Genomic DNA, 22,919 nt, shown 5'->3' on the forward strand with positions numbered 1-22,919 from the left:
AGGCAAAATTGGTGTGGATTTTTTTTCCTCTTAGTAGAACTTTAGACTCTGAAGAAGTATTTTAGTACGCTTATTTAAAGAACAGCTAGATTTACTGCCAAATAGCTCTTCATGAAAGACATATGTAAATACAGCAGAGTAAACGAGATAATTCTATTTCATTTGAAAAACACTTTCTTAATTATGTGAACTTGTTTGAAAGAATATGAAATGCTCTGTATTTAGTTCTGTAAGAAGTTTGGCTGTGATATTTATGATGTAATCATAGCCAGGAGTTGAAAATTATATTAATATTGAATGTAAAACTATTTTCTTTTCTCTCTTCTTGTATTTTTAATAAAGGAAAATGCTAATTAAAAAATTGATTGCAAAAAATATCTCTCTGGCACTCAGTACTGCCATTTAGCTTTATTTTATTTGTAATGTGTCAGAATTTACATTTGCAATGCTCTAGTCTCCAAACTATTATGTTTACCAAAATTGAATTAAATATATTCTTTTATCAAAGGTAGCATTAAAATGTACAAAGGGCTAGTCTTCCTTACATCCTTACTTCCTTACTACATAAGGTAGTCCACCAGAACATTTTTGCCCCAATGCAGTTTCCAACAAATATCTAATATGTTGTTTCTTGTCATTCCAGATATGAAACCAGCATATGGAAGCAATTTCATATCAGCTATCTGGTTCAGATCTTAAGACTCCGAAATAACTTGAAAGATGATATTATCTATCTTTTACAAATAGGGAACTCAGGAGCCTATATGACTAAGTGACTAACTGCCTTGCCCCAAATCCTATTGTTAATGAGTAAAATCCGTTCAAGGATATTAATTTCCTGCCTTCCAAAGCTAAGCTCTTTCTCACTCTCTTGTGCTGCCAATGCAACCCTGATTTAAATACTGATCTTGTTGGTTAATTTCTCTACTTTCCTTGGCCTTAGCAACAACATACCACAATCCAAATAGTTTAAGTAGGCAATACATGCGTACAAAACAGTCAGCTTATATTATCCTTGGAAACATTTCTTGTTGTTGTTCCACTAAAGTTAAAGTGATCACTGCCTGTGTAGAAAATTGTATATATGAAATCACTAATAAAGTTCCAAAATTGAACTCATCATCACTTAATGCCGCAGCCCAAGAAGGCAGCTTATTCCAGTGAATGTCACACTCCTTGACCCTGTAACATTAACCAAATGCCTAAGAGTCACCCTGGATTCCTCCAGTTCCTTTGCCCTCTACTCCAATCACAAAGTCTTTCATTTCCCCCCAGGATGTTACCTTATCTTGCCTGGGTGATTTCCATGCATCCTATGTGCTCTTCCTGTCAGGAATCTCCTCCTGCTCCAATCAAATGATTACCAAAGAGATCTTTCTGTCCCACTGCATTACATGCCAACTTTGAACATTTCAGCACCTCCTTCAGGATAAAGTTAGATTCCACAGGCAGATATATGTCATGATTATGTAACTCTGATCCCCTCAGCCTCATCTCCTCCCACCCTTTTTCACCACACAGTCCATTCATACAACCCATTACAGTCCACAAGCTCTCCTGCCTATTGACCTACACATATGTTCTCTCTTCAGCATAGGAAGAGATGTGATGTTGCAACAGTAGTAGTTTGAATATTAATCAATGCTCATACTGGGTTTTTTTACTAGCATTTAAGAGAATCCCCCATGGGGCACCTGGGTGGCTCAGTCGGTTAAGCGGCAACTGGCTCAGGTCATGATCTCACAGTTTGCAAGTTTGAGCACCATGTCAGGCTCTACGCTGACAGCTCAGTGCCTAGAGTCTGCTTCAGATTCTGTGTTTCCCCTCTCTCTCTGACCCTCCCCCTCTCATGCTCTCTGTCTTTCAAAACTGAATAAACATTTTAAAAAATCAAGGGGGAAAAAAAAGAGAATTCTCCCTTACGTTCACCTCTCTCTCACACTGGTCCTTCCTGCTTTTCTCCTATTAAGGAACAACAATTTCAGTAATTTGTAACACTTTTCAGGTTGAAAGTGAATGGACAATATCACACTGGGATATGAGGCCAAACTAGAAGGGAGAGAGATAAGTAAAACTTTAAGGGCAGTTAGGGGATTGAAGTTTTAGATGCGGTGTATCTAACAGAGGAAGAAACATATAATGCCTCAAGCTGTTCAGGAAAAAAAAATCTTCCATAAGCTTAGAAAAAGGAGTAGGAGATTCTATGTCCAATAGAGTTTATGCTACCTGAATTAGCACAATCCTCCAAAATTGAGTTCATAGTTGTGCATATCATCTGAATACTAGCTTAAGATCTAATAAGAGACATCTAAACACAACCAGCTATATGGTTTAATGACAAATATTTGGCTTGAATTAATCTTTTATTACAGAATGGGTATAAATTCAAATTAATAAGAAAGTTACAGGGGTCCTACATAAGCTGGAAGGAAAAGATAGATTTAAAGTGCAGAAGACTTGGGGGAAGATGGCGGCATAGGAGGATGCTGGGCTCACCGCATCCTGCTGATCACTTAGATTCCACCTACACCTGCCTAAATAACCCAGAAAACCGCCAGAAGACTAGCAGAACGGAGTCTCCAGAGCCAAGCGCAGACAAGAGCCCACGGAAGAGGGTAGCACGGACTGGCGGGAGGGAGCCGGGGCGGAGGGGCGGCCCGCCGGCCAAGCAGAGCCCCCGAGTCTGGCTCGCAAAAGCAGAAGGGCCAGACGAAGTGTGTTCCGACAGTGAGTGGGACTTAACATCTGGAAGGTTATAAGTTAACAGCTCTGCTCAGAGAATGGGAAGGCTGGAAGACAACGGGAGGGAGAGTTGTTGAGCCCCGGAGGACAGAGCTCAGCTTGGCGGGGAACAAAGGCGCTCGCCAGCGCCATCTCCCTCGCCCATCCCCCAGCCAAAATCCCAAAGAGAACCAGTTCCTGCCAGGGAACCTGCTTGCACCGCGCAAACACCCAATGCTGTGCTTCTGCGGATCCATCCCTCCAGCGGGTCTGACTCCCTCCTGGTGCTGCAGGGCCCCTCCCGAAGCAGAACTCCGAAGGAAAAGCGAGCTGAGCCTGCCCCTCCCACCCCTGTGCACCTTGCCAATCCACCACAGCTAATACACCAGATCCCCAGCACCACAAGCCTGGCAATGTGCAAGTAGCCCAGACGGGCCACGCCACCCCATAGTGAATCCCGCCCCCAGGAGAGGGGAAGAGAAGGCACACACCAGTCTGACTGTGGCCTCAGCGGTGGGCTGGGGGCAGACATCAGGTCTTACTGCGGCCCCACTCACCAACGCAAGGTATTCAAGACAGCACAGGGGAAGTGCCCTGCAGTTCCGCACCACTCCGGGGACTATCCAAAATGATGAAACAGAAGAATTCCCTTCAAAAAAACGTCCAGGAAATAACGAAATCTAACGGAACTGATCAAAAATGATTTAAATAATAGAACAGAAAGTGAATTTAGAATAATAGTCATAAAGTTAATCGCTGGGCTTGAAAACAGTATAAAAGACAGCAGAGAATCTATTGCTACAGAGATCAAGGGACTAAGGAACAGCCAGGAGAAGCTAAAAAATTCTATTAATGAGCTGCAAAATAAAATGGCGACAACCATGGCTCGGATTGAAGAGGCAGAGGAGAGAATAGGTGAACTAGAAGATAAAATTATGGAAAAAGAAGAAGCTGAGAAAAAGATAAAAAAAAATCCAGGAGTATGAGGGGAAAATTAGAGAACTAAGTGATGCACTAAAGAGAAATAATCTACACATAATTGGTATTCCAGAGGAGGAAGAGAGAGGGAAGGTACTGAAGGTGTACTTGAGGAAATAATAGCTGAGAACTTCCCTGAACTGGGGAAGGAAAAAGGCATTGAAATCCAAGAGGCACAGAGAACTCCCTTCAGACGTAACTTGAATCAATCTTCTGCACGACATATCATAGTGAAACTGGCAAAATACAAGGATAAAGAGAAAATTCTGAAAGCAGCTAGAGATAAACGTGCTGTAACATATAAAGGGAGACCTATAAGACTCATGACCAATCTCTCTACTGAAACTTGGCAGGCCAGAAAAGAATGGCAGGAGATCTTCAATGTGATGAACAGAAAAAAATATGCAGCCGAGAATCCTTTATCCAGCAAGTCTGTCATTTAGAATAGAAGGAGAGATAAAGGTCTTCCCAAACAAACAAAAACTGAAGGAATTCGTCACCACTAAACCAGCCCTACAAGAGATCCTAAGGGGGATCCTGTGAGACAAAGTACAAGAGACATCACTACAAGCATGAAACCTACGGACATCACAATGACTCTAAACCCATATCTTTCTATAATAACACTGAATGTAAATGGACTACATGCGCCAACCAAAAGACACAGCATATCAGATTGGATAAAAAAACAAGACCCATCTATTTGCTGTCTACAAGAGACTCATTTTAGACCTGAGGACACCTTCAGATTGAGGGTGAGGGGATGGCGAACTATTTATCATGCCACTGGAATTCAGAAGAAAGCTGGAGTAGCCATACTTACATCAGACAAACTAGACTTTAAATTAAAGGCTGTAACAAGAGATGAAGAAGGGCATTATATAATAATCACAGGGTCTATCCATCAGGAAGAGCTAACAATTATAAATGTCTATGCGCTGAATACAGGAGCCCCCAAATATATAAAACAATTACTCACAAACATACGCAACCTTATTGATAAGAATGTGGTAATGGCAGGGGCTTTAATACTCCACTTATAGAAATGGATGTATCATCTAGACACACGGTCAATAAAGAAACAAGGGCCCTGAATGAGACATTGGATCAGATGGACTTGACAGATATATTTAGAATTCTGCATCCCAAAGCAACAGAATATACTTTCTTTTCGAGTGCACATGGAACATTCTCCAAGATAGATCATATACTGGGTCACAAACCAGCCCTTCATAAGTATACAAGAATTGAAATCATACCATGCATACTTTCAGACCACAATGCTATGAAGCTTGAAATCAACCACAGGAAAAAGTCTGGAAAACCTCCAAAAGCATGGAGGTTAAAGAACACCCTACTAAAGAATGAAGAGGTCAACCAGGCAATTAGAGAAGAAATTAAAAAATATATGGAAACAAACGAATGAAAATACAACAATCCAAACGCTTTGGGATGCAGCAAAGGCAGTCCTGAGAGGAAAATACATTGCAATCCAGGCCTATCTCAAGAAACAAGAAAAATCCCAAATACAAAATCTAACAGCACATCTAAAGGAAATAGAAGCAGAACAGCAAAGACAGCCTAAACCCAGCAGAAGAAGAGAAATAATAAAGATCAGAGCAGAAATAAACAATATAGAATTTAAAAAAACTGTAGAGCAGATCAACGAAACCAAGAGTCGGTTTTTTGAAAAAATAAACAAAATTGATAAACCTCTAACCAGGCTTCTCAAAAAGAAAAGGGAGATGACCCAAATAGATAAAATCATGAATGAAAATGGAATTATTACAACCAATCTCTCAGGATACAAGCAATTATCAGGGAATACTATGAAAAATTATATGCCAACAAACTGGACAACCTGGAAGAAATGGACAAATTCCTAAACACCCACACTCTACCAAAATTCAATCAGTAGGAAATAGAAAGCTTGAACAGATGCATAACCAGCGAAGAAATGGAATCAGTCATCAAAAATCTCCCAAACAAGTAAGAGTCCAGGACCAGATGGCTTCCCAGGGGAGTTCTACTAGACGTTTAAAGCAGAGATAATACCTATCCTTCTCCAGCTATTCCAAAAAATAGAAAGGGAAGGAAAACTTCCAGACTCATTCTATGAAGCCAGTATTACTTTGATTCCTAAACCAGACAGAGACCCAGCAAAAAAGAGAACTACAGGCCAATATCCCTGATGAATATGGATGCAAAAATTCTCAATAAGATACTAGCAAATCGAATTCAACAGCATATAAAAAGAATTATTCACCATGACCAAGTGGGATTCATTCCTGGGATGCAGGGCTGGTTCAATATTCAGAAATCAATCAACGTGATACGTCACATTAATAAAAGAAAAGATAAAAACCATATGATCCTGTCAATCGATGCAGAAAAGGCATTTAACAAAATTCAGCAAACTTTCTTAATAAAAACCCTCAAGAAAATCAGGATAGAAGCAACATACTTAAACATCATAAAAGCCATTTATGAAAAGCCCACAGCTAATTTCATCCTCAATGGGGAAAAACTGAGAGCTTTTCCCTGAGATCAGGAACATGACAGGGATGTCCGCTCTCACTGCTGTTGTTTAACATAGTTTTGGAAGTTCTAGCATCAGCAATCAGACATCAAAAGGAAATCAAAGGCATCAAAATTGGCAAAGATGAAGTTAAGCTTTCACTTTTTGCAGATGACATGATATTATACATGGAAAATCCGACAGACTCCACCAAAAGTCTGCTAGAACTGATACATGAATTTAGCAAAGCTGCAGGAAACAAAATCAATGTACGGAAAACAGTTGCATTCTTATACACTAACAATGAAGCAACAGAAAGACAAATAAAGAAACTGATCCCATTCACAATTGCACCAAGAAGCATAAAATACCTAGGAATAAATCTAACCAAAGATGTAAAAGATCTGTATGCTGAAAACTATAGAAAGCTTATGAAGGAAATTGAAGAAGATATAAAGAAATGGAAAAACATTCCATGCTCATTGATTGGAAGAATAAATATTGTCAAAATCTCAATACTACCCAAAGCTATCTACACATTCAATGCAATCCCAATCAAAATTGCACCAGCATTCTCGAAACTAGAACAAGCAATCCTAAAATTCACATGGAACCACAAAAGGCCCCAAATAGACAAAGTAATATTGAAGAAGAAGACCAAAGCAGGAGGCATCACAATCCCAGACTTTAGCCTCTACTACAAAGCTGTAACCATCAAGACAGCGTGGTATTGGCACAAAAACAGACACATAGACCAATGGAATAGAATAGAAACCCAGAACTAGACCCACAAACGTATGGCCAACTAATCTTTGACAAAGCAGGAAAGAACATCCAATGGAAAAAAGACAGTCTCTTTAACAAATGGTGCTGGGAGAACTGGACAGCAACATGCAGAAGATTGAAACTAGACCACTTTCTCACACCATTCACAAAAATAAACTCAAAATGGATAAAGGACCTGAATGTGAGACAGGAAACCATCAAAACCCTAGAGGAGAAAGCAGGAAAAGACCTCTCTGACCTCAGCCGTAGCAATCTCTTGCTCGACACATCCCCAAAGGCAAGGGAATTAAAAGCAAAAATGAACTACTGGGACCTTATGAAGATAAAAAGCTTCTGCACAGAAAAGGAAACATCCAACAAAACTGAAAAGCAACCAACGGAATGGGAAAAGATATTTGCAAATGACATATCAGACAAAGGGCTAGTATCCAAATCTATAAAGAGCTCACCAAACTCCACACCCGAAAAACAAATAACCCAGTGAAGCAATGGGCAGAAGACATGAATAGACACTTCTCTAAAGAAGACATTTGGATGGCCAACAGGCACATGAAAAGATGCTCAACGTCGCTCCTTATCAGGGAAATACAAATCAAAACCGCACTCAGATATCACCTCATGCCAGTCAGAGTGGTTAAAGTGAATAAATCAGGAGACTATAGATGCTGGAGAGGATGTGGAGGAATGGGAACCCTCTTGCACTGTTGGTGGGAATGCAAATTGGTGCAGCCACTCTGGAAAACAGTGTGGAGGTTCCTCAAAAAATTAAAAATAGACCTACCCTATGACCCAGCAATAGCACTGCTAGGAATTTACCCAAGGGATACAGGAGTACTGATGCATAGGGGTACTTGTACCCCAATGTTTATAGCAGCACTCTCAACAATAGCCAAATTATGGAAAGAGCCTAAATGTCCATCAACTGATGAATGGATAAAGAAATTGTGGTTTATATACACAATGGAGTACTACGTGGCAATGAGAAAGAATGAATATGGCCCTTTGTAGCAACATGGATGGAACTGGAGAGTGTTATGCTAAGTGAAATAAGCCATACAGAGAAAGACAGATACCATATGTTTTTACTCTTATGTGGATCCAGAGATATTTAACAGAAACCCATGGGGGAGGGGAAGGAAAAAAAAAAAGAGAGGTTAGAGTGGTAGACAGCCAAAGCATAAGAGACTCTTAAAAACTGAGAACAAACTGAGGGTTGATGGGGGGTGGGAGGGAAGGGAGGGTGGGTGATGGGTATTGAGGAGAGCACCTTTTGGGATGAGCACTGGGTGTTGTATGGAAACCAATTTGACAATAAATTTCATATATTAAAAAAAAAACAAAGTGCAGAAGACTTACAATTATAAGAAAACATCACTTTGTGTTATCAGAAATCTCTGAAAGTTTGAACTCAATTAATTAGAGAAACAAATGAAATAATGACATTAAATTGAAATAAAACCAAGCATGATTGAAGTGCAAAATAAAGAGGAAATCTAGGACTAAGTCTTGAGTATGAAATAAGGGAATAATGTGACAAAATTAGCATTTCAATAGAATTAAAATCTATATTAAAATCAATATAGAGTATAGCAGAGTACAGAAATCAAATCAGTAATTAGGGGTACAGACCTGAAAAGATGACCCACAATACAGTGAATTCAAAACAAAAATTCCAAGAAAAATTAACCTTAAAACAGAAGAAACAATCAAGGATATAATTGCAGAAAACTTTTTGAAACAGCAGTGCAAACAGAATATGTGTGATTGCTGTTGCTCTACTTGCTGCAGGAAATTTTACTGGAAAGGTGCCAATTACCTAAGCTCTCTTAAAGAAAATTTTGCATTACTAAAATGTAAAACAAGTATATAGACAGAAAAAAAGTATGCTATGTAAAATTTTTTTTAAAAATAGGGAAGTCTTAGATTTATACTCAGGGACACAAAATGTCAAAGACAATGAAGTAATTAATAATTGTATATGTATCAAAATAGTCATTTTACATGAGAATAACAAAATGATAATCTAAGATATGCAATAGGTCAAATTCTGAAGTGCAGTTCTCCAGGATAAAATAAAAAGTATTCTAGAGCTGTCTGAATAATAAATCAAAATTAAGAATGATACTAAAAATTAACATCTACAGATAATTTTAAAGAAAAAAAATTTGTATCTCCCTAAAGATCTAACCCCAACTAAAATTTCTGTTGTATCCACACAACAAAAAGAGAGCTTTAGATATTTATGTATTTGTGTTTATGTTCCTGTATGTGTCTGTGTATGAGCTAATAAAGAATATTACTTGTGGACTCATGGAAAGCAAAGTATTATTCCAAGTCTAATTTGAATCCACTAAGAAGAGAGTCAAAACAAGACCTCTAGAATATAGAATATGTTATTTACCTGGGCAAGACAGTTTCTTGAAACCAGTTAAACATTGTTAAAACTAAATAACTGTTGCTAATATAGCTATGAGGTTAATACAAATGCCATAAGTATTTAAAATAGGAACATAATGCCAATTCAAAACAACTTTATAGCAGTATTCTAGGAATAAAACTTTAGATTAAATAGCTTTGACAAACTGAGTCACTTGGAAAATAATATGTTCTTACCAACCAAAGACAAATTAAGAACTAAATATAATAAAATGTTTAAAATTTTGCAGTAATAAAACCAAGGCACAGAATCAAACCAAAAGGAATAGAAAAGTATGCCCAGACAGGTCAAGTACTAGCATACCCAAGAATTCAGTGTGGGATAAGATAGTGCTTTAAATCAGGGGAGAAACGATTTAAAAATAGAGCAGGGAACTTATCATTTGGGGGGGGGGGGAAACAGATAATTCTCTGTGGGAGATGCAGGAGAGAAGCATCAAAGGAAAAGACTTCCTGGAAAAAGATTCTGTGCTCCTGGATAGGAAGAACAAATATTGTTAAAATGTCAATATTACTCAAAGCAATCTACATATTCAATGCAATCCCTATCAAAATAACACCAGCATTCTTCACAGAGCTGGAACAAATAATCCTAAAATTTGTAGGGAACCAGAAAAGACCCCGAATAGCCAAAGCGATCTTAAAAAAGAAAACCAAAGCAGGAGGCATCACAATCCCAGACTTCAAGCTATACTACAAAGCTGTAATCATCAAGACAGTATGGTACTGGTACAAGAGCAGACACTCAGATCAATGGAACAGAATAGTGAACCCAGAAATGGACCCACAAATGTATGGCCAACTAATCTTTGACAAAGCAGTAAAGAATACCCAATGGAATAAAGACAGTCTCTTCAGCAAGTGGTGCTGGGAAAACTGGACAGCAACATGCAGAAGAATGAACCTGGACCACTTTCTTACACCATACACAAAAATAAACTCAAAATGGATGAAAGACCTCAATGTAAGACAGGAAGCCATCAAAATCCTCAAGGAGAGGGGCGTCTGGATGGCTCAGTCAATTGAGCTTCCGACTTCAGCTCAGGTCATGATCTCACGGTCTGTGGGTTCAAGCCTCACATCGGGCTCTGTGCTGACCACTCAGAGCCTGGAGCCTGCTTCAGAGTCTGTGTCTTCCTCTCTCTCTGACCCCTCCCCCCATTCATGCTTTGTCTCTCTCTATCTCAAAAATAAATAAACATTAAAAAATAAATTTAAAAATAAAATCCTCAAGGAGAAAGCAGGCAAAAACCTCTTTGATCTTGGCCGCAGCAACTTCTTACTCAACACATCTCTGGAGGCAAGGGAAACAAAAGCAAAAATGGACTACTGGGACCTCATCAAAATAAAAAGCTTCTGCACAGCAAAGAAAACAGTCAGCAAAACTAAAAGGCAACCGACAGAATGGGAGAAGATATTTGCAAATGACATATCAGATAAAGGGTTAGTATCCAAAATGTATAAAGAACTTATCAAACTCAATACCCAAAAAACAAATAATCCAGTGAAGAAATGGGCAAAAGACACGAATAGACACTTCTCCAAAGAAGACATCCAGATGGCTAACAGGCACATGAAAAAATGCTCCACATCAGTCATCATCAGGGAAATATAAATCAAAACCACAATGAGATACCACCTCACACCTGTCAGAATGGCTAACATTAACAACTCAGGCAACAACAGATGTTGGCGAGGATGAGGAGAAAGAGGATCTCTCTTGCATTGTTGGTGGGAATGCAAGCTGGTGCAGCCACTCTGGAAGACAGTATGGAGGTTCCTCAAAAGATTAAAAATAGAACTACCCTACAACCCAGCAGTTGCACTACTAGGTATTTATCCAAGGGATACAGTTGTGCTGTTTTGAAGGGACACATGCACCTCCATGTTTATAGCAGCACTATCAACAATAGCCAAAGTATGGAAAGAGCCCAAATGTCCATCGATGGATGAATGGATAAAGAAGATGTGGTATATATATATATATATATATATATATATATATATATACATATATATATATATGATGGAGTATTTCTTGGCAATCAAGAAGAATGAAATCTTGCCATTTGCAACTACATAGATGTAACTGGAGGGTATTATGCTACATGACATTAGTCAGAGAAAAACAAAAATCATATGACTTCACTCATATGAGGACTTTAAGAGACAAAACAGATGAACATAAGGGAAGGGAAACAAAAATGACAGAAAAACAGGGAGGGGGACAAAACAGAAGAGACTCATAAATATGGAGAACAAACTGAGGGTTGCTGGAAGGGTTGTGGGAGGGGGAATGGGCTAAATGGGTAAGGGGCACTAAAGAATCTACTCCTTAAATCGTTGTTGCACTATATACTAACTAATTTGGATGTTAATTTCAAAAAAAATATATAAGATTATAAATAAAATTTTTTAAAAAAGGAAAGAGACTTCAAAAGAGAAGGGCTGGAGAAGTGCAAGGCCTTAGGACATGTTTACATAGCTGAAAGTGGCTGTGGCTCTGCTTGTAAGGAACGCCTAGAGCCATTAACATTGTCCAGGACCCCAATCCTCCTTCACACCTGACCCTTCCTAGTGTTATAGAAACCAATTAACTCGAAATTCAACCTTGAAAAGCTAAACCATAGATTGATTAGCACACTTCCTTAGCTGATTTTATGCACGTAGTCTTTAGTAATTATCCTAATAAAAAGAAGCTTCATTCTGGAGTCAGGGCCTCATTCTGACTCAAGTATGAGGACCTTCACTTAACTGTACTTTGTTTGTGGACTCATCTTTTGTGACTCTGGCCATACTCCCTGCAACAACTCCCCCAAAAGATATACCCTAGAATGAATTACAGATTGGATACAGATTTACTTTGGAATAATGAAACAAAATGTTTTATAAGAAAGTATAGGGGAACATTTACACAAATTAAGCACAGATAAAGACTTTCTAGGCATGCTATCAATGCATCCAGGCAAAAAAAAAATTAAGGAAAATGTTGATATATTCATCACATATATATTTAATACAAACATTCCTTCTAACTGGAGGAAAAAACCTAGAGAAAATATTTAAACACCAATGACAAGTAAATGTTTAATATTCTTTATATATAAAAAGTTATTAGAAATCAATAAGAAGATAATACCTTTTACTTAGCAGATTGTCAAAGATTGTGTTTATTTGTAATATCTTAACAAAGATATAAAGAAATAAGCTTTTTGTACACTATTGGTAGAATTATAAATTAATTCATCTTTTCTTGGGGCCAAGTTTGCCCTTTATGAACATGTACCTCCTTTGACCTAGAAATTTGACTGTAAGAATTAATACTAGAATAATCATAGACATATGAAGATTATGTATTTAAATGAATAGCATAAAGCGATCACACACCCATCAGATATTCCTTTCAACTTTACATACCTATGCCCTGTAGAAATTTTTGCACTTACATTGGAGTTAAAAATGCTTGAAATATAGCATTCCCTACATGTTACTTTTTTAGTCACTAAAAGCTATGTTTATGTAATTACCCTTAAAAAGTCCTCAGGGAAATGTACATGAAGAGAGACAAAGAAACGCCAAAGGACTGGGTTTGGCAAACCAGAAAAAAAGATGGAGGATTTGTTGAATAAACAGGAAAAAGTAAACAGAGGAATTTTCATAAAGGATGGACAAAGTGACAAATCGGGTACTATTCCCCTACCTCTGCACATTGGACCTGTCCTTTTTGTTCTGTCATTAGGAAGTAGAGAGAATCATGATAGGTTCAGTGTAGTAAGTGTCTCTTGCCCACCCTAGTCTAAATCCATTTGTCTATATCTCCCCCAGGACAAATGACTATGGGAGCATAGTGTTGTTCAGAAAGTTTGAATCTATCCATGAAGAGAACATTCACATTTTTCCACATGAAAACAACACAAACTAAAAGTTTTGAAACACGTCTTGTCCACAAGGGTCAAAGTGTGGTAAAAGTGGCTAGGGAAAGTACACTGGTTTTTGTATTTGAATGATACACCTAATGGTCTTTCTTAAGATCCTGGTTGTCAAATGTACTCATACTGTTCAGCCTCATTCAAAGAAGTATGTTGAATTGTTAATCCTCCTTGACTGCAAGTTCAGACCTAACAGGAATCATTCATTATTATAGTAGACATTAGTCATTCTCCTGAGACTCCTACCTCTGAAAAATACCAATGAGTTTAGGTAAGAGATAAGCTGGATTCCCTTTAGATAAATGGATTGTTTCACCTTCCTAGAACATTATTCTGGCTTGTAGGAAACTAGGAACCAAAGGTAAAAATATACCTGGGTAAAATATACATTTTCCAGATAATGGGAGATAAAAATATAAAAACACAGTACCCTAATATTAACTTCTCTATAAAAGATGTTTCCAGGGCAATATGGGCTCTCTCAAACAAAGTGAAAGATAAGGTGCATTAATTTGTATCCACTACAAAAGGACATTACACTTGAGCCGTTTTAGTTGTAAGAGAGAAAATGTAACCACTTTTGAATATGCCGAATATGCCGTCTGAGCATTTATGAAATATGATAGGTGTGAAATATAAAAGGTATGAATTTCAAGTAAGGTCTCAGAGGACAAAGAAGGCTCTTCAGCTGACCAAACTGTACTGGAAGTAGCTTCACTATTTTACCCAGGAAATCCAATGGTTAAGTTTGTGGCTAGCCCCTAGGGGAATCACAGAAGAAATTCTTCAGGCTTGTGGTCAAAGCCATTACCCTTTCCTCAAGTGTCTCTTCCTATTTTGAATAATAGATCCTGGTTTGTCTCTGGTACCTATTTACAACTAAACATGTGACCATGGGACCTGAAACTTCACATTATGAATCTGACATCTTAACCCACTTGTCTATTAAGTCAGGTGTACTCCAAGATGCTCCATCATCAAATGGAAGTGGATATACACGATGGGACCTGATAAAGTTCTGAAGGCACAAATGGTTTTAGTGCTACCATTTTATCCTTTCCTCTATTCTTGCCTATTATGCAAAGCTGCCAATGATCAGTTGACTGAAAGGGGGTAGAATGGGGAATTCTAGATTTCAGAAGGCCCCGTGCAAAATACAGGCATTCTCAAAATATAACTTTCCACCCGTGAAATTCTGGGTGCTGTTGATTTGGTTGTTTCAGTAACCAAAGCACTACTGCTTATATCAAAAGATACAACAAGGGAATAATTAATGGGTAACTTGAAAATACCACCTGGCCAATTCAGACTCTTCAGGCCACTAAGTGAACAGGAAATAAAGGGGATTATGCTGTTGACTTTTGAGATTGATTCTGTCAAGAGGAATTAGAATTGCTGCTACACAATTAAGAAAGTAAGAAATATTGACGACTCTAAAAGAACATCCTGGGGTGCCTCCTTGTTCTGAATGTTCACTGACAAAATTCTTTGGGAGGCCACAACATTTATGTAGGAAAGATAACCAAAGCCTTAGATTCCTCAAGAATGTCAGTATGGGACACTACATCACGTTAAGCACTTTGACATTTGAGGTGTTGGCTAAATTTTTTAAAAAGATACACAAAATGAGTAGTAGAAAAGTCATAATCACCAACTTGAGCCTCGTGACCAGTTACAAAGAGAGGATCACAACAACTTTTTGTGTTTTCCTCCTTTCTCAGGCTTATATATTTCACTTCTCCCTTCTTGTTTATCTTTCCTTCCACCATTTTGTATAGGGTATGTTGATGCTAAACAACTTTCAGTTTGTCTCTTAGGATTACAATAGATTGTAAATAAACTAGAAGGAAAATGGATTTTTCAGGATGCAGCAGTGAATGACATTTTGTGTGGTTCCCCTTTGGAAAGGAGGGGAATGCAGTTTGGACACAGGAAGGTTAGTTACATTAAGTTGGAGAAAGGTTTTTATTTTATTATTACTGCAAGAAAAATTTAAGCTAATGTTGCACATGCCAATGTGGATGTCAGTGGACATCTGGCACCCTTTTTCACTTCTCAGTATCTGTATCTTGTTCTCAGTAGAACACCCAACTTATCTCCCAGGATAGAAACTAAAATTGCCAAGTTCTCATTTTTCCCTTCTCATTTGGAGGGCAGATGCCTTTGAAAAGGACTCCACCAGTCACACCCACCAACCCCAAACTTGGGAGGCAGTATCAGAAAGAAGCAGAGACTAAGAGAATCCTGCCTGGCAGTCACAAGGCAAGATTTCCCAGGGCACTTGAGGCAGCAGTGCCACCGAGATCAGTGAGTGCCGTAGGTGTAGGATCAGCATTAAAGATATTGAGGTGGCTTCATTTTCCTCCTGAAACAGTTTTCATAATATTATTTGAATATTTTCTGCAGCTTTTTGTACTCCAAAGGGCTATACGGTATGTTGTTTTTCCATTTCCTAATATCCTTTGTTTTTTTTACAGTTTATTTATTTATTTTGAGAGAGAGGGAGTGTGTGTGTGTGCACAAGGAGGGACAAACAGGGGAGGAACTGAAAAAGGGAGAGAGAGAATCCCAAGTAGGCTCCACACTGTCAGGGCAGAGCCTGACACGGGGCTCAGTCCCATGAACTGTGAGATCATGACTTGAGCTGAAATCAAGAGTAGGACACTTAACCAATCAACTGAGCTACCCAGTTGCCCCTTGTTTCATTTTTCAGAGCTTTTTACTTTTTTTTACTATTTTTTTACTTACTATTTTTAAGTAATTTTAGGTCTATTACCTAAGAAAATCCCTTTTCTGTTTAAATCATCAAGAAAAGTTTTCTGTGGCTTACAATTAAGAATCCTGACTATACATTTTATAGTTCAACAGAGGATTATTAATTATGAATAACTAGAAATTAGTTTAATATCCAAAATTTGGTATTGGAGTCAAGCAAATTGCATTTATACCATAGAATGCTGTTAATCATTTAAAAATGTTATTGGGTAAAGTTTAATGGCATATAAAAGTGTTCATGGTATACTGAGTAGTAGGGAATGTTGCAAGTTTGAGTCCTGGGTCATAGGTTTTCATAAATTTATAACTCACATTATCTATATCTATCTATCTATCATCTATTTATCTATCTATCCTGTGTTCATTATCTATTAATGTATAACAAATTACCCCAAACTAAACAGCATAAAATTACAATTGTTTTTATTCTCTCTCAAGTTTCTTTGAGTCGGGGATCTGGGGGTAGCTCATCTGGATGGTTCTAGTTCAGTATGTCTCATGAGGTTGCAGCCAAGCTATTGGCCAGGACTGCAATCTGTGAAGACTCACCTGGGACTAAAGGATCTTCTTCCAGGCTCAGGAGGACTGCAAGAGGCTTGATTTCCTCCCCATGTGATCATCTCCATAAGACTGTTCACAACCTTGCTTCCCCTATAGAGAGTGGGGAGAGAAAGAGGGAAAGAGAGGTGAAAGGAGACAGAGAGAGGAAGGGAGGAAGGGAGGGAGCTTGAGATGGATGCACAGTCTTTTAAAATCTAACATTAGAAGTGATATTCTACCACTAGAAGCAAGTCACTAAGTCCAGCCCACATTCAAGGGGAGGGTAATTAAGCTTCTCCTTAGTGGAGGAGTACCAAAGGATCTATAGACACATCTTTAAAACTACCATGTACACATCCTTACACAGATACAAATCTTTAAACACATAAAAGATTCATAATAGGGGCACCTGGGTGGCTCAGTCAGTTAAGTGTCCGACTTTGGCTCAGGTCATGATCTCACAGTTTGTGAGATTGAGCACCGCATGGGGCTCTGTGCTGACAGCTTAGAATCTAGAGCCTGTTTCAAATTCTATGTCTCCCTCTCTCTCTGCTCCTCCCCCACTTATGCTCTGTCTCTCTCTCCTTCAAAAATAAACAAAAAACATTAAAAAATTTAAAAGATTTAATAATAAATACACCCAGAAAAGTATTTCATGGTATAAAATATGTGTATTATAAAAATCTTTCCCATAACTGTAAATGTGTGCATGTATGTATGTGTGTGCACGTGCAAGCACTGCCTGTGCCAACTTCCCATCTGACAACTTCTAATGAATTACAACAAGGCTGAAACACTCCCCCCCCAGGGCAAAGGGTATTTTTATAATTGTGTCTATAGTTTAGTTGCACACATACACAGACATCATTCTGAGACTATAGGAAGTGGAGGGAGGATGGTAGGAAGGACAGATTTCATGTAGGAACTATGGGATCCCTGGAAAGAATCCTAAGCGAAAAAAAGGAGCTCAGTAGCAAACTGGACTGAACTTCCAGAGACAAAAGGTTGTGGTTTGGGGTACTAGAGCATGGCAGCTTACACTGCATCCACCAACCAGGTTCTCCAGAGGGATATGGCCTCCTAATATCTCCTATATCCTAATACAGCTGCCACCAGTAGACGAATGAGCAGCAGAAGTGAATGATTAGCATTCTAATGTGAGGAATGCCCATAAATAACTGGAGAGGGTAGGGATAGGAGACAGACTTTGCAGCAGAAGACTGATGTGTTCTATAGCTAGTGAGATTTGCATGTTCGTATTATTATGAATTCATTTCTATCTAGAGGCGGTTTGGTAGACCTTCAGACTGGATAAATACCAAAAAGTTAATATTTTTTTGACTTTCTTCTTTGCTAGTCTATATGTTCTAACCTTTGTATAATTAACATGTATTTGCTAGTAATAAAAAAAATAGGTTTCAAAAATACTTCTTCAAATATGAAAATCAAAATATAATAGGAAGTGAAAATAGGGTACAAAACTATATAGTGTAGGAACCCCATTCATTTTTGAATACTGATGTATGATAACAAAAAGTATTAGAGATTAAATATGTTTGTATATGCATACATATATACACATACATAGATATAACTATCTCTATATCCATATACTTATCTACAGCTATTCAGAGGGAGAAAATCTAGCAAGAAATATACCAAAAGGCAGGTAGTCCTTATTCATGGAATTACAAATGATGTTATTGTCTTCTTGTACTTTTCTGTATTTTTCAAAAATGTTTAATGAGCAGGTATTACTGGTATGATCCAATAAAAAAACTAACATTTTAACAATTAAAAGGGAAAATAAATTATGACATTTTCATAAAGATGAAATATTAATTATTAGTATTTCATTTCCAAAGAAATGTAATTACATGGTAAATGAACATGATATAATTGACAGTAAAAAGAAGAAGGTTAAAAAGCACAACATAAGCAATGTGAAATCATCTCTGTATCTGGGTGTGTGCATATATATATATATATATATATATATTTCAAGAATTTGAATAGGACCTTTCCTGTTGTCGTAGGATTTTGGCTGAAGCCCCAAAACTGAGAACAATGAGTTATAAATAACTTCACATTCTAAAGAGAGATGCTAGACACATCCATGGAGGATTCAATGAAGAGAAAAGAACCGTTCCAGCAACTATCAACTCCTACCACCACCTATAACCTACTTACATGAAGTCTAAAGTTCAAAAGTGGATTCAAGAGCACTCTTAAGAGAGAAGAATAGTTCAAACTCACAGAGAATACAGTGACATTTTCCCTTCCCTTCAACCTCTCCCTTGAATGCTCCAAAAAAGACTGAAATAAAGTGAGAATCTTGACAGAGCTTGATGTGTGTCGCCTGGAATTTCAGGACCCTAGAGACTGCTTCTCGATCTGAAAGCAAGTGATGGGCTGGAGTCATATGAGTTAGCAAAATAAGGACAAAAGATAGTCATAAGGAGCAGCTTGTACTTCAGCCATATGGCAAGGTAAGGATGCATAAGATTCGTGAGAGCTAAGTGGTATGATGGATGTGACCCAAAAGGAAAACTAGGAGGCAGTTGAAAAACATGTTAAGGAGTCAGAGAAATATCTGTATGAGGAAACAGCATAGCACAGAACTCTGTGTGCGTGTGTGTGCATGTGCACGCACACACTTGCATGTGCAAACTGACCCTAAAGAACTAGAAATCCATCCATTCTGTGTAAATATTGGGACACTTTCCAAAATGGAGGACCTGGCTAACAAATAGTATTAGTCAACAGAGAACTAAAATAGTACTAGTCATCTACAACTTTGTCTCTTTTCCTCTAATTCCCCTTCCCTTGTTTGAACACTGGGGAGTCCAACAACAGGATGAGGATTGATAATAATATGTTTCTCACCTTCCTCATTACAAGTCCTTGATCCAGAGGGTGTCAGAAATAGGCTGAGTAGAAGGGAGACGCTTCAATTTGGATGAGAAATTAAAGTTTTTATGTAGACATTACTAGGCTTTTAGGACCTGAAAATGAATCTTCTTTTTCAAACAGAAATATATTATAATAGCTTTTCTTATATCTTTCACTATATATTAATTTTATACACAGAATACAACTTTATCTAAAAAAAAACTCTGTCTAAGGGGTATTTTATTGTTCCACTAAAGTCCACTAGACTATAAGTAAAAGTGCTTTTGACAAAGATGGTCAAAAAAAAGGTGCCAAATATGATCTGAACCCAAACAGTACATTTAACACAGGCCAGGAGTATTTTACATGCTTCCCAATGATTAAACTATCTATATAGAAACATGGATAATTATTTAAACAGCCATTATTCTCAATAAGAAAAATTACTTTTGCAAACATAGAATCTGTATCATAAATATTTGCATCTCAATTTATTTAATACTCCCATTTTTATTCCTATATTGGCTGATTTGACTTTTAAAATTGTAGTTCATCCAGTTCCAGGAAAAAAAAAAGCTTGATAGCCACCTTCTATCACCAAATTTACTTTTATCACTCTTATGCTGATCAACATATTTATTTACCTCCATATTTATTTATAACACCCTCCATGTTTCTGTCCATAGAGATTCCCTTGTTGACTTGCTTCAGTGTTGCTTCTGAGAAAAGGCTTTCTCTTTAAAGGAAAAGAAGGACCAAATGTAGTAAAAGAGCTACAGACTGACAGCCAGAAGTTGCCCTAGATGTATTAGAAATGAAATAAGAGCTAAACTGTTTGACCTCTCTAGTTCTAAGTTTCTTTATCTGAGTCTCTTCTTTCATACACTACTCCCTTGAAATCCCATATTAATAGAATTACCCAGACATGCATTTCTGCTTGCCAAGCTTTCAATTGCCTCCATTTTATTTTATTGAGGCCCTTCTTTGGTGACCTCCTTCTTTCTTAGAATTTTACAGTAAAATTCAGCGCTGCCTCCCTGGATGTAATTTCCCAACAGTGGGTTAAAAATTTAGGTATTCCTGTTTTCAGTAACTTTTTCCCTCTGGTCCTTGTCTACATTCCATATACGCATCTGTCTCCCAGCACATTGTTAGACCCACTGCAGATTGGCAGAGCTTCATTGAGTCACAAAAGGGGGTATCAGTTCAGGTTTCATAAATGGAATCAATATGAAGTTGAATCTGTCAGCAGTGACTAGTAAAAATGTAATTGGTACACGTTTCATTCGTTTGTTTTCTCCAAACATAAAAGAAGAAATGTTTTGCCTTCATGTAATATCAAATAACCTAAAACAGTTTCCTTTAGGGGATAATATTACCTTTTTAAAATTCCTTAACCTCTCTTTCAATGTAACTTAGACACAGTTTTACTGGACATTATTATTCCCCAATTTAAGTTTACATTTTTTCTTAGGTGAAAACCTTGACTTTCTGGGGCATTAATAGTGTTCAAAAATGAGAGCCATAATTCCTAGTCACATGACAACCATTTGCTTCCACCAAGAATAAAAAACATGATAGGAATCCTAGTGACTACAAGTACATTGCAGGATTCCTTGAGCAAGATTCTTATTCCTAATCCACTGAAAACATAATAGACAATAAGTGAAAAGCATCTGTCCCTTCAGGAGGCTCTTTAGAACTGGCAGAATATGAAACATTCTAGAAAAACTCCTGTACTCACATTTACCTATTTTTTTCTCCTCTAATTTTCAAGCTCTTTAAGATTATCTCAAATGAAATACAAATTCACCATCTTATTCTCTAGCCTTACTGTCTGAGAGAATTGTATTTACACCTAAACAAATGGCATTGTTAGAACCCGTATATCTATAATGAGTGAAACCACTGTCCACATAATATAAATACACATTTATTGTAACAATGGCTACCATTTTACACTGTTTTTGTCCTGAAAAATTATTTCACGTGTATACTAAATTCCTAATGATCCATTAGGCTTTCCTTTAAAATGGACACCTTGAATGCTGTATGACTTACTCATGATATAAGATACAAGAATAGATGCAAGAACATTTTGGGCAGGAATAGCCACAAACAAGAAAGAAGGAATCTTGGATCTTTGTAACCACTTTCAAATTGCATAGGCTTTAATTTTTTTTAATACATGCAAATAAGACAAAAGTATGTAGGTTACAAAGTGAATACCACCTTACGCTCCCTGCTGCCCTCTTCCTGCTGTCTCTCCCATAGAACCCTCCTGAAAGATCAATGTAAATGTTGTCGATGCTTAGTGTGTGCATTTCTACCCAAAGTATATATGTGTATAACAAATATTTTTTTATTTTCATAAATAAAATCATATCATACACATTACTTTAAAAAAATCTTTCTTAAAAATATGTCCAGATATCTTATAGGTATTTCCTATTTTTAAACTGTAGCAGAATATTATTATATAAAGCTGATATTTAACCATTTCATTATTGATTTATATTTAGGCTTCTCTCAGTTATCCTTGATTATAAACTCTGCTTCAGTGAATATCTTGGTACATAACTAGATACCTATGTACATAGAAGTTGAAATTTGGTTCAAGCGTTAAGCTCATTTAAAATTTTTGATAAAGATTTCCAAAGGCCCACCAAAGAGGCTTAACCAATTTATATTTCCACAAACAGTATATTCAGAGTTGTTATTTCCCCACAAATTTACCAAAACTGGATATTATCAATCATCAATCTTTTTGCTTTTTTTCTAAATTTGAGGGAATATCTATATTTATCACAATTGCTTTCATTTAATTTCCCTGATTTTCACAGCAGAGTTACTATCATTTCAAAAGTTTATGTATTTATTCATATTTCATATGCTTTTCCCCTCTATTGGGTGATTCATTTCTTGCTGACTTGTAGATGATTTTTATATATTCATTGTTACACACACATATATACATATTTTTTATTAAAAAGATAATTTCTATACATGTATGAGTCTTTTTTATTCCAGTCTACTGCCTGCTTTTTGTGTGTTTATTTGTTTTTGTTTTTGTTCACTGGCAAAGAGACCCCAAAGTGGCATGTTGGTAATTATAGCCCCCCTGTTGGGTGGATCCCATGGAAGTAAAGCTAGGATCTCTAATCTAGCAAAGACTAAGATTGTGGGATGAAAAGATAAGCCTTAGTGAAAGGAATCATATGTTTTTGATCCATGCTTACATTCCATCCTTACTACCATGGCTTCATTGCTCCATTATATAAGCACTGGGAGGACTCAGTAAGAAGCTGACATTCATTGTCTACTTGGTTGCCAAGAGCTTTGTA

The 22,919-nt window shown here is 37.2% G+C and overlaps 1 long non-coding RNA gene across 3 annotated transcripts in view; it reads right to left on the reverse strand.

Annotated features, from left to right (window-relative positions):
• LOC109499415 overlaps nucleotides 1-22,919 on the reverse strand; it is a 49,345-nt gene that overhangs the window by 13,414 nt on the left and 13,012 nt on the right. Inside the window, exons 1-4 of one of the 3 annotated variants that reach the window (XR_006596698.1) lie at nucleotides 20,220-21,434; nucleotides 19,570-19,631; nucleotides 16,693-16,794; nucleotides 1,284-1,422 (exon numbers count right to left, since the gene is read on the reverse strand). This is a non-coding gene — a long non-coding RNA (uncharacterized LOC109499415). Of the gene's footprint in view, nucleotides 1-1,283; nucleotides 1,423-16,692; nucleotides 16,795-19,569; nucleotides 19,632-20,219; nucleotides 21,435-22,919 lie in introns of those variants that run through there. The other 2 variants (XR_006596700.1, XR_006596699.1) reach the window with 2 other exon arrangements.

The sequence above is a fragment of the Felis catus genome, chromosome B1, assembly GCF_018350175.1.
Source record: "Felis catus isolate Fca126 chromosome B1, F.catus_Fca126_mat1.0, whole genome shotgun sequence".
Lineage (NCBI taxonomy): Eukaryota > Metazoa > Chordata > Mammalia > Carnivora > Felidae > Felis > Felis catus.